Below are 13,915 nucleotides of genomic sequence, written 5' to 3' on the forward strand. Positions count from 1 at the left end.
CTTTGTCTACCTGTCGCTACACACATGGCCATGGAGAGCAGCATGAAATGGTGGTCAAGCAGAACATTACTGTAATAATTATTTATTGTGACCATGTAGCTTCCCCCTGCACACAAAAAAATTAAAAAAGTAGACATCAAATACAACTGAAAAATAGGGGAAGTAGAAAAACTCAACCCTTTGCTCATCATACAAAGACTCTAAAATAAGAGCAATTAGAACAATGGAAAATTACACTTTTGGATATAGGTGATTAATAGAAGCCCTCACAAAAAACAAAGATCTCTGTGTAGGAAGGCTCTCGAACACACCCCGACAAACACATCCTAATGCACTGCAGGGTGTTGCCATGGTGAACAAGATTTTCAATGACATTTTGAAGGGACAAAATGTACTTCAGAGGCTATTCATAGTGAGTAATTTGTCTTTTTTTTTCCTGAAGCTCTTTCTTTCAAATTTGATTAGTTTACAATCAAAGTGGTGGTAAAAAATTTTTGTACTTCTGTGCTATTGCATCACGACATTTAGAAGACAATGTTGTAATTTTACTTAGTCCAGCATTGGCATTGTCTATTTTGTCCAAACTTTAATGAACTTATCATGCTCCAAAACCTCTTGAAATCTGTCTGTTTTTTAAAACCCAACTGTGTTCAGAATCCAGGATGCTATTTTTAATGAGGAGGAGTTTGATACATACAGTGCGGAAGAGGTAATCCTCATGTGTACATGGTGTACAGACAGCAAAGAGAGCGACATGGCGTGGACAGTTGAGTTGATTAAAGGGTATGTGATGGTTCCTGATTAAAGGGTAAGTTTTGTCCTATATCTTTTGGGCTATGACAGCTTAAGATGGCAGCTCACTGCCATGGAGGGGAAGCTCACACCCATCACAGGGAGCAGTAATGAGAAGAGCCCCTTTCTTGGCACCGATTGAGGCTGGTGGAAATATATTTCTTTTCAGCCTCACAAGTCATACAGTACAGTTGTGTTTGATCAACATTCAGACAGCTTCCTCCTTCTTCGCATATTAGGCTTGAATCAGTGATTGGTCTCACACAGCTTTTTTAAACTGCAGAAAGGAGAGAAAAATCACGAGTGTTTAGATTTCATGTGGCCAAGTTTTGAGATCTTTCATTTGGCATGGAGTCACTAAAATGTTATTTCAATTTTGTTTTTCAGTGACAGTATTTCATTGCTTCTGGGCATTCTGTTCAAAAGCCCTCTGTAAATGAAAGAAATTGCATCAGCCAAAGCATGAGATCTCTCCACTCAAGTAGAATCACTTAAACGCTATTGCACTTGAAGTCACAGAGTGTGTTGTCATTTTGCCCTCAATCACAGCTTTACTTTGATGCTGGCCTTTTTGTTCAGAAGACACTCAAAGACAAAAAAGGAAATCCAGCTAACTCCTTGAACGTCTTTCCACATTTCAAATTCTTATTTCAAATTTTTTTTTTTTTTAAAGGATTTGGGTACAAATCATTATTTTGTTCCATATTCATGTGTAAATTGCACTGATAATTACTCGACTGAAATCTGTGTCTGGGAGCACAAAGCTAGCTCTCGCCGTCATTGTGTAATGGAGGCAATTTGCATCTGCTTTCACCAAGTCTTCTGGGGCGAGCCCCTGAGAATCAAAAGGTTGATTAATGCGTCCAACCACAATTTATTAGCAGCTGTTCAGGTAGCTTTTGATAGTGTGTGAGAGTGTGTGCATGTGTGTATATGTGAGAGACTGACAGTGTTAAGCCCTGTTCAAGCAAGTGCATCTCTCAGTTCCCAGACTTCATGTCAAACATATCAAGATTTAAACCTCAAACTCATGGACTGATCATAAGATAAGGCCTCTGGGTATGGACGCTTCAAAAGCTGCCCCTCCCTAATCAAGAATGGTCACTTGAGGCTCTAATTTTGTTCCAATAGTTAGTGCAATTTTAGTTCTGGCACTTTAATTGGCAACATTTTTTACCAGCAAAGAGAAATGTAGAAAACATTAGAACTGGCTCTAAACATTGGCTACTGCTGGTAAAAATGACAAACATCTCCAGCGGCAGATTCTATGAGCTGTAGCTAATTAACCAGGGAACAGCCAAAACTTAGGGAAATAATGTTAAAGTCCTTTCTGCAAGCCAGTGTCTGTTTTCAGCCAAGGATAGTTTGTGATGAAAAATGAAAGTCACTCTGTAACACCTCTCTAAAACCTATGTAAGTGAATGTGTAATTAAAAGAAAAAATGGTGACTCTTCTTTAGAAAGGTTGCTTCAATTTTTATGCTCATCATAGAAAATACTTTATATTGAGTTCACCAACTTCTGCATCAGGAAGGATTCAGATTCAGTAAGCAGATTTGATACTACAATCAAATGCAATACATTTTGACCTCCAACCTTAATTGGGACACATTTGAGATGCGTTATGATGTGTCTCAGATGTGTCTACTGGAAGATGTGAACTGTAGTCTTTCCTAACTGGACTTACACACAAACTGCATAAATATGTGGGCAATGTGCGGTGTCTTAACTCGCTTCTCTGATAAGGATCAAATATTTTCAGGGTGTTTTTTGATGTTGTTCGGCAGACAAGTTGAAAGCAAATTGGACGTTTTGAGAAGCACATGTTGTAAATTCACATTACAACAGATTCACTTGGGATTTCAAAGTAAGAGGAAAATTAGAGGAATCAAAAAGAAAAAAGAAACAAGAGACAAATGCTTCTCTTAACCACAGCAAATTTAAATTTAAGTGAAGTATATGCCTTTTAGTATCGCTCTGATCAGAGTGACTTTTTTGAAAACAGGCTTGCACTTACAGAATGCAGACTGTAGTGCAGATTGAGAACACCCTCCACTGAACATGAACTCCCTTCATCTAATTTTCATTTTTCATGCTAATGTTGTCTGCATAACAATCCTCCTAAACAAGAAGAAGAAAAACATTTTGTATCAGTTCTCTAAAAATGATTTTCACTATCAGAAATCTTAATAAAACTTAAGATTTTGCTCATGTGCAGCCCATTGACAAATTGGAGATTTTTTTCAGAGCCGAGCCTGACAAATGAAATTATTTTTTATGCTGTTAAAGTGACAGGGGAGATGCTGAGGCTGTTCAGCTTGACCATCTATCACACAATCTCTGACACAGAGCGTAAATCAGTCAAAAAGATGATTGCGAGAGAAGCAGTGTGCTTGCTACGTGGCCGTACTCTCCTGCCAAATGCCATTTTCAAACAGCTGAGAACTCTGAATATCACTGCGTCTTGCAGAGAAATGCATATGTTCACCTGACGACCCGTAGTGAGAGAGAGATGCATGATGACAAAGAAATGGAGGAAGGGATAGAGAGCGCGAGAGGAGGGATGGCGGAGGAGGGGTGAAATGGAAACGTCGCCGAGGCACAATGGAACTATATAAATCTAAGCGAGTGCATTTGATCACAGGCTTTTGACAGAAACAGGGATGGAAGAATGTGGTTGAGGGAGGGGATGCGGAGGTGAGGAAGTGTAATACCATGATGTGACTAGCCACAGACGTTTTGTGATTTTGTGCACGTCCAGAACACTGGCTCTTTGTCATGCCAAAGTACAGCGGTGGCAAGGGTATAGCGCTGTGATATTTCCAGCCTGCTACAGTGACACATGTAGTGGCTTCGGGCCATGCAGGTTTAGTTAGAGTCTGACTCATGGTCATGATGTAGTGTCTCATACAGTGATAGCTTTGAGACATATGAGCTGGTATTTCCAGTGCCAGACACGGGCCGCCATTTCCTCAACTGGATTAAAAACCATTCCCAAAGGAGAACTCTGGGATTGATTATGTTCTTAGGTTTAGGAGCAGTTCTAAACTGATGCTGTCACACCAATTCCTAACATGTAGTGTGACAAAGACTCCGAGTAGGAGAACATAAAAATGAAGTGCTCTCATTAGATTCATTGAGGAAGCTCTGGCCTGAGTTGCTTCTCAATAAACAGTCAGGGTCACACAACCAAATCACATCATAACAACAGTAAGATAGAGCTATATAAATGACCTAAATATCAGTTGTTCAAACGTGTACAGTACCAGTTAAATGTTTGGACACACCTTCCCATTCACTTGAATGAGAAAGTGTCTCCAAACTTTTGACTGGTACTGTAAATGAAGCCAACTTTGAGTGTGTTGAGTTAATATTGTCTTTGACCAAAGAAGTTTTTTGGAAATTTTTTATACATTTTTAAATACTGTACATAGAGGCACTCCACCCATTTTACAATCAAGGATAAATTTATTTGTCAAAAAGAATACTGCTCAGCCTGTGGTAACATTTGTATAATGTCTTCTATCGCTCTGGAGGGTGAGTTAGAGTTTGAGAAAAAAACCCTGATGGTGATGTCAGAGAGCCAGGGTTAGACACACCATGCAAGTGCATCATGTAGGAAGGGCAGAGTGGGGTTTTCTACCTGCTACACAGACTCCGTCTCCATCACTGCATGCATATTGAGTTTTGCCAAGTGATAATGCAGTTGGTTATGCAGGGTTTGGACGCATAGGCTATATTAACTAGTAATGAATTGATTAACTAGATCGTTTTAACTACAGGATCATGGATACATATCAATTTGATTGATTTATTTTAATGTGCAATGCAAAAAAAACCCCACAAGTTTGCACTGCTGGGTTACATTGCATCTGGTACAATGAGGTATTTATTTTAATAATTTTTAAACAGTTTGTACTTGTTTTTTTTTACAGAACTCTATGTAGTTTTTACCTGTTGGAGGGTTGCATAGCCACACATGGAGAAAAAAAAATGGACCAGTCGCGCAAAAATAGAGATGAGCCACATGACGCCCGCTTGTGGGTAGTGTAGCAGCTTCAGTTGATTACAATGGATGTGCTCTGCTGTGGCCATGCTGCGACAGATGTGTCATGCCATGTCTCTGCCCAGTGTATTTTGGCTGTTAGGTGTCAAATTGAGAGATATGGGCTTTTACCATCAGGGATTTAATAAAATATGCTACTGAGTTGTATTATGGTAATTGAGGGATCCAGTGTGTTAGGAGTTTTTAGGAGAATATGCCAGCCTCTGCTGCTAATAATGCTCGATTTTGACCTTTCATTCTTTTGTTAGTCCTCTAAGTTAATGAAAATGCAGTTTTAAGTCGCTGGAGTGCCTCATTTAAAACCATGCACTGACATACACTGTAGTAATTTTAATCAGTGTAAGGCAATGTTTTGTCATGTAAACTGCTTAACCATGGTACATTACAACCAATACCATAAAACTGAAGAGTAAATTCAAAGCTACAATCAATTAACACAGATAAAATCCATCCATTTTCCTTTTGCATTGCTATTTATTATCAATCTAAAAGCTGCCACACATACTTAATAACTTTTCTATCAAGCATGTCATGTGAAAAAGGTTTATCGAGTCCTAATTAAACTGTATTTTTTTTACATAAGGTGGTATGACTAACACACTCTTAATGATGTAGATGTTTGGACATTAGCTCTTCAAGTCACAGATCTTTTAGCCTATTGGTTGCGTGCAAGGCAAACATGAACCACACAGACGTAAGGTGGTATGACTCACACACTCTTAATGACATAGACGTTTGGACATTAGCTCATCAAATCACAGCTCTCTTAGCCTACTGATTGCGTGCAAGGCAAACACAGAACCAACTAACTGCAAACAAACATTTAAGCCATAATTGCCTTTAGAAAAACCACTAACTAGGTGCTTCTTGCAGGTCATCTGTCATTCAGAGACTACACATTAAGATAACTGCATTTAATGAGAGTGTGATAGGTGAGTGGATTCCATAACACCTTCAATATTAGAGTGAGGTTGGAAAGCAGAGTCAAGCATTGCTTATACACAAAAGGCATCTTCCTCTGTTATGGATGGTTAAATGTCAGATTTACAGAGCATGCATTCTTCATACTTTACATCCATACCAATATCAGTGAAAAGGTCTTCTGCGGCTCTGCAAGAGCTTTTTCAGATCTCAAAAAATAACCCAGATGAAGTCATCAGGCTCAGAGACTGCGTTACAAAATGAAGTGGCCATGAAGTTTGCAAGACTATGGCTTTTATGAGGCAGAGAGAGTGTAGTGCAATGCTATCAAGTTGCATTTTGGGAAGTGGATTAGTATTTTTGGAGCTTGACTCATAATACGGGCTGAATCAGGATATCTCGGCCTCTGCTGCTGTCTCGATTTTGACTGTTCTTTTTTTAATCTGTCTCTCACAAGTTCCAGAATTTAAGGAAAATGCAGTGCTACATCACCGGAGTGCACCATTAATAACAACTTTTTTAAAAACACACATACACAGAAGTCCAGTGTTTTAAGCACTGACCAAAGGCTATACATCAAAGATTCTTAGAAGTAACAGAGATGAAAAAAAGGTTGAGATTTAATCTGTTAACCCAACCAACATGCTTTACTCTTAAACTCTTACTTCTACAACAGGGCAATAATTTAGTCTTGGCGTCATGCAATAGAACAAAATCAGCCCATTTGCAAACCAATCCAATAGATAGAAATATAAACACAAAATACCTGACAGTTTGTTAGCCTCATATTTTCAAGAATTCAACCATGTTCTCTCCTTTTACATTCTGAAAATAGCTTCCCTGTAAGTTTGATGGGCTTCATTGTATTTTATGAATGGTGTTACCTTGAACGGACTAATGCAAACTATTTCAACTAATACTGCATCCCATGTAAGCAGCATTCAGTATTGTAGGCATTTGTGGCAGCAAACTTCACAGAGAAAGACCTCTTGTCCTCCCACCGAATCATCTCTGGCTTCCTTTCGGTACTTTGTGTTCTGTAACAGCTTGTTATAGGTGTGTTAATTACCCTTTTCATTTCATTGCGTTTATTCTAACAACATTGAGAGAAGGACAGATAGACAGAAGGGGTGTGGGAAATAAAGGGCGACTGAGAAAAAGAGAGAAGTGAAGGATGACACCAGTTCTCGAGGCGGCACAGGTGGTGAGAATGAGGTCGGCTGTTGGCGTCGCTGTCTGAGCAGGAGCTCGCCTAAAATTACATTGTTGTAGCGGTGAAAAACAAACACACACACACACACCTTCGTGCATGCCAATTCAGATATAATGCACGGATGTCCTCTACGTTTCATCATCAAAGCCCTATCAGGCTGCGCAGGGTCTGAAGGGGAGAATATGAACCGGATAAAACAAATCGTTTGATGTGTGAAAGACAGACACTCCAGCTCCAAAGTACTTAAGCTTCTCCTCCCAATGGACTGACAAGGAGGAGGGTAGGAGCGAGGAATGAGTGCTCCTCTCTTTTATTCCCCTCCCCTCTTCCGTTCATCACAAGGAGTTTCCAAACCGTTGCGTCATTGTTTATGCAAGGTCCCAGTGTCAGCACGAGCGATGTCAATTAAATAAATAAAGTCAATATTGACAGACGTTTCAAAGGCGTGGTGTAGCGGTGAGAGAGAGAGAGAGAGAGAGAGAGACATACACACACACAGAGGAGGCTGAGCAAGAGACAGTGAATGAATGAGGAGTGGGGCAAACATGAAATCTGATGAGCGAGTAAATGTGTATTTCAGCATGTGTGTGTGTGTGTTGAACTGTGGAGGGATGAGGAGCAAATCGTGTGATATGTTTCATGTCTGGCGCCGCTTTGATATCAGCCCAACATCACAAGATGTGTCTTATTTTTTTCTTTTTTTGTGTTATTTTCCCGAATCTTTTTCAAGTTACTTTTGTAAATCTTTTGACACAATCGGTCATATTATCTGCTGTGAAAATCATTCGTTGGAACCAAAATCATCTTGTTGAAATATGGATTTTTCACGGCCATTATTGGCTATCTTGTAAAGTGAAACAGATGGCAGATCCAGTTTCCTTGTAGATATTAAAATATTCATCAAGCTGCCATTAATTCTTTGATTGTCTGGCTTGACAAAGGCCTTTTAACTCTGGTTAATTTCCCTTCAAAGGAGAGGGTGAGTCTCAATGAGTTATGACCATGAATATGGCTCTTTTCCTAAGTCTTTTAAGATGAAAGGCACCCTCTGCTCCCATGTCAAACACCCAGCACACCTGACCCTTTTAAAGTGCAGAAAAGGGTTTTTAATATTAAATTAAATTGTTCTTGCCAATGATCGGGTTTTGAAGATATTCAAATGTAAAACCAAAGCAAAGCCACACAAATTCATTTGATCATCGCAGAAATGTTTTGAAACACAGCTGATTTCATGTTTTTTGTTTTAAATCCTCAAATAATTTTGGCTACATTTAGCGTGCTCTTTCAGGTATGTATTAGAGGTTTGATTCAGAGCTCCTGATTTCCCACCTGTAGGAATCATAAAGAAATTTCATGATGGGTTATTTTGAATTTCACAAGCAAAATTACCATATCTGCAAACACTTGCTAATGATGATCATAGGGCTGGAAAGATGAAGTGATGAGATGAGCTTTGTTAGGGGTTATGAGCATGTTGACCAGATGCTAAGCCACCTGCTACGAGAGTTCAGCAAGAAAACAAGATGGTGCACGCTGCAGCAGCAAGAAACAGGAGGGAAAGGATTCCTCAGTCTGGTCTTGTTGAATTTAGATCAAAAGGCTACAGCACATTCACCAAGAATCAAACTGTTTTAGAAAATTCTCTCTTTTCTAACCGCTTGCATTTTATTTCAGGAGAACTTGCTGTAGCACTGCACCCATTAATTAAGACGACCCCCGTCTGTTTTAGGTGATGGGGAGCCTTCATCAAGCAGGACTGGCAAATGACTCCAGATGTCAGTGACATGAATGATCTTTTCATCATCTCTGTATATGTGACCATGACCCCATTTACACCTGGTAATGACATGTGATCTGTTATCTGGATAAAGACATCTGATCATAGGCTTTTGCATTCATACCTGGTATTAATAGGCGTTCCTGTCATCTCCATTCTTCCTGTATTGTGATGGGACTTTAACATGCAAATTAGTGAAACAGAATTGTCAGAGTTGTCAGCAAACATGGCACGTTCCAGGTCAAAGGAAGCAATGCAGAGTACTCTCGAGGGACCACTACGATATGTATGGCGAGGGTCCCATGATGGATATACAGTACTAGTCAAAAGTTTGGACACACTTTGTCATTCCAGTGAAGGTGTGTCCAAACCTTTGATGGTGAAGGCATCCATAGGCTGATTTTGTATATATATCTGCTAACTAGGCTAATAAAGGTATGCACTGCCTTAAATATTTCAGATTGGATGGCTTTAGAAATGATTACATTTTGCTTTCACAGTAAGTGTTTTAATTGGCCTCAATAATATAGGATTTAACAAAAGTTGCTCTTCTGTATGTTTTTATTCATATTTAACTCTGCCTGCCACACACACCATTTTCACCACAATTTTTTTGGAAACACTTCGTAATAATCATCCTTAATAAAATAATTAATAAATAGTAAATTGATAGTTAATTAAGCTTTAGCTAATAGCTATTTAACTGTTTGTTACTGGTTAATAATTGGTTTATAAACTGCCTGTAAACAGTATTTGGATGGCTGTTATAAAGTTGCAACTGATGATTAAAATACCTTTTTATATAGTTAATAAATACTTTGTAAAGCATCTACAAACATTATTTAGAAAGATAGTTAATACTTAGTCAGTGGTTAATAACTGGTTTGTAAACCATCTATAAATATTATCTGGATGGTTATTTTAAAGTTGCAACTGATGTTTATAATACTTTGTAAATGGTTTATAAAGCATATATAAACATTATTTGAGTGACTGTTATAAAGTTGCAACTGATGTTTACGGTTGAGTTGAGTAGAGTTAGTTATTGTTTAAGTGCTTTGCAAAGCATTAATACACTTTTTTTGCCCCCCATTAATTATTATGTGTGCACCAATAACAGAATTGCAGTTGATTTTTATAATAAAGTTCAAACACATTTATGAACAAACCTTGAACCTCAATGTTGACTTGCAGCACTGAACCACAAATAAACAGGATGGGATATGAGAAAGAAAGGATTAAAAAAACAACACAACAGATTATTAATGAAACCTTTATTACAAACCTACAATAACATAATTTCAAAGAACATTATTTAACAAAAAGGTGCACCGAGTACATGCACTAGCAAAAAATAGGACTATCTTGATTAAAAGAAAAAAAAAAAGCAAAACAAAGCAAAACAAAGCATACAAAGCGATTGATAAATATCACAGATACCAAGAACTGAGAAGGAGCATAATGTGATCTAATAATAATGAAAGGATTATATATTAATTAAATTAGAACCTAAAACTGGAGGTTGGTATTTTGTTTGATTAAAACTTAAAAATGTTAACCAGAGCGATTTGGGGTTAAGTATCTTAATGAGTTAAAAATATCCCCCTTACAATTTCACACAGAATTAAGAAACTGTTAAACATTTTCAATATCAAGTAAAGTTCTATCAGAAGAACTCAAGCTTGTACTTGAAAAAAGTGGCATTGGTGCACCATACAGTTTCACTGTATGGTCAGTCTAAAATTTAAAAGAAAAATGACCGAGCATGAACAATAAATGAATGTGTGGGAACAATACTGAAAAATGACAATACTGAAAAAAATATCACAATACTATACTACTGTATTGATAGAATATATTGGCTCATCCCATCCCTAATGGTCATATAATTCACCCCTATACATTGCACAGTCCTTTTTGCATTACAATACAACTTCAACATCATGCCAGCTGGCTGCCCAGCTAATTACTCCCTCTTGTTGTATGGTATGAGCTTACCCACCGCTTTATCTTTAGCTATATTGGCCCTGACTTGTGCATTGTTTTGAATGATGTCTTCACATCTGTTGAGAACATCAGCTGTCTTACCTCTCTTATGGTATCCTGCCGGTAGTTCTTTGAACTTATGTGGGAATGCTTTAGACCTCACTGTCAGCTCTGTCACACCAGCATGTGCACACGGTGATGATCTCTATGGGACCACAGGTTGCAACAGTAAGAGAAAAGTTAAATAAAGATGAACTGGTAAGTCATTTGACAACTAGTCAAAAGTAGCACACAGCATAAATAGGGGTATGTTTATTTCTGTTTTAGGCGATGCACAGTCTCTCCATTGTCACCATTCTTTCCAGTGGGTCCGACAGGTCAGGGGGCACCAGTGGGTCTGGGGGCACCAGGGGCTCCAGAGGGGCCAGATTCTCCATGATCTCCCTTAATTGCAACCGCAAAATCATTTTATTTCACCAGCTGTAGTGTTCATTCTTCATCGAATAAAAATGCTCACATATTACCAAATATGTGTCCTTCAGGATCTCATTTTCTTGTTTATAGAAACAAAACAATACTTGCACATTCTGGTGGCTGTATTGGAGATCATCAGCTCTTACAACAGCTAATGATGGTGTTTCTGTCCATTTCACCAAATTTAACAGACAAGGTTCCATGCCTGACTGGGGACTTTTATCATGACTGATTTTGTGTGATAATTGCAGCTAGATAATTACAGGAGATTCTCTGCCAAACATCACTGTATTTAGCAGAAACTACTGAAGTGTTAGAATGTTGCTTTCTAAGTGATCTTGCTAGTTGCTTATTTAGCTATTGGTTGGTACAGTTGACTCCTCTCAAACTCAGTTTTGGAGTAGAGGTTGGAGCTAAAGACAAAGTTCACTGTAACCTCCATTTGGAAGCAACTGAGCAAACTCCACACCATGACCAAGCTAGCTGTCTGGTGCTGGTCAGTTAGCAATGATGTCATCTGGAGTCACCTTGGGTCCAGCAGCTCCATCGTGACCAGCTGCTCCCTCATTACTGGGGAAACACAAAAATATAGCAGGTTAACTGATTAACAAACACCTGCAGTGTTCACCAGTATTGAAGAGGGAGATAGATGGTGTACAGGTACAATTGTGTCTTCATACCTCACATATAGCCTCTCCAGGGGCTCCAGCCAGCCCAGGGGGTCACATGGGTCCAGGAGGTCTGCACTCACCACTGGGGCCATCTTTCCTAACTCTCCCTGTGCGTGACACAGCCACAGTTAGTCCAGTAGGGTTAGTGAATCCTGTGAGGAGATATTTCTCATGCAACTAGGCATCACCTCAAAATTTAAGACCTATCATAAATAAAAATAACACTTTTTAAGATATTTTATGACCTGTTCTGAAAATCTAATTTGACTTTAAGACTTTTTAAGGATCTGAGGGAACCCTGTCTGGTCTTAAAGGGTGCATTATGGTAAAGAGATCTATTTTTCCTGAACTATCCTCAATATTAGATTATCCACAATAACAATTATCATTTCTCTATATTTTCTGATTTGTGAATTACCCTTGAAAGCACAAATAGTCATCCCCAACATACAGTCACATCATTGTTGTGATATTAACTCAAAAAAATTATGATGTATGATTTTGTCAGTAGAGTGATATAGAAAATATTCTACTATGATACCCATGGCGGTTTATCATAATAATGATTCTAAATACAATATCTTCTTACATAAGAAAAAAATACTACACATACACAATAAATCACATTGAACTGTCATATAGCTTAAGTGTGACATCAAACCAGCTGAACATTCAACAAAACATGCATTTTAATCAGTTTCAACTCTGGAAGATAAGGGAAGTTGAAAAAAAAAAAAAAAAAATTTATATATATATATATATATATATATATATATATATATATATATATACATGGCCTCTTTGTGGTGCTCCTGCCGTACAGACTGGAACGCTCGTTCACACTAACACAATGCACCACTTTACTGTACAAATGAGTGAGAGGGGAACAGTAAAGCACTAAATGTTATGTGCACTTTTTACTCCCTTGAGCTCTCTGTATCCAGACCTAATATTCCCTTTTACCCACTGCTTCCAGTACTGGAGGCTCATCTTTGCAGTGTGCCCTTCTGCTGGTCCTGGCTCTTCATGATGACATTAGCTAACCATCTTGGTGAAACTCCAGTGCAGCAACATAGCTCTTTTAATGTTGCAATACTTTGGCTCTGTTTGCCTCAGAGACACACTAGGCCCTGCTGAAGAAATCTCTATCACTCTGTGCCATCTCACAGTACCATTCCCTCCTCATGATGGAATGCTCAGAACCAGATCTCACCACCTCTCACATTTCTTCTCTTCCTAGCCTAGGTGGGTAAAGCGATAAAGCCATTTTAGTTCAGTGGGCCACTATTTCCAGCCCATCCTCTCCCTCTGTCCTTTCTGCAAATCCCCTGTGAGCCTGGGAGTTAGATCTGTGGATAGTGGCCCTCTGGTCCTTCCCAGAGCCTGGCTGTTGACTAAGGGTTATTGGGCTTTTGTAGTCTGGACCCCCACACTCTGGAATAACTAACCTATTAAGATTAGGTTTGCTAAGTCCGTCACTGCTTTTAAATCCCTTCTTAAAACATTCTTTTTTTAAGAAGGCTTTTATCTCTGTGGACTGAGGCTGATTCTGGACCAGTCATCAGTGCTGATGCAAGTGGGAGGAGGTGTGCAGGTCCAACAGGGCTTTACCCAGGTTGTATTCCTTGGACATGGTGTTGGCCTTCCTCATAGAGCTTCATGAGGCTGGTCACGCTGCCACCACACTTAGAATGTTTGTGGCAGCCATTAACGCTGGTCATTACCACAGGCTTCTGCTGTTTTAAAGCCAGGAGCCACCCCTGGTGAAACAGTTCCTTGCAGGTGAAGTGACTGTGGCCTCCAGCCTCTCATTTGGTTATAACATCATCCTCTCAGTCTTGTGTCAGTAGGCTACATGTCTGTTCACCTGATTGATGACGATAGTGTATGGTGGGCTGGATGCGGATCGAGGAGAGGGATGAAGGGGTCGATTGCCGGACGATGAATGGGAGCTGAAGGTTTGTCCGCGTCGTGTACGGTGGGATGATGGGGTTGAAGAGAGGGATGAAGGGGGTC

The 13,915-nt window shown here is 39.1% G+C and overlaps 1 long non-coding RNA gene across 1 annotated transcript; it reads right to left on the minus strand.

Moving 5' to 3' along the window:
- Positions 1-9,943: 9,943 nt before the first annotated feature.
- LOC137180545 (uncharacterized) lies at positions 9,944-12,087 on the minus strand. Its single transcript, XR_010927992.1, has 3 exons — positions 11,909-12,087; positions 11,108-11,798; positions 9,944-10,959 (listed from the first exon to the last, which is right to left on the minus strand). It is a non-coding gene; the product is annotated as an uncharacterized lncRNA (long non-coding RNA).
- Between the last annotated feature and the right edge of the window lie 1,828 nt (positions 12,088-13,915).

The sequence above is a fragment of the Thunnus thynnus genome, chromosome 3, assembly GCF_963924715.1.
Source record: "Thunnus thynnus chromosome 3, fThuThy2.1, whole genome shotgun sequence".
NCBI classification, from domain to species: domain Eukaryota; kingdom Metazoa; phylum Chordata; class Actinopteri; order Scombriformes; family Scombridae; genus Thunnus; species Thunnus thynnus.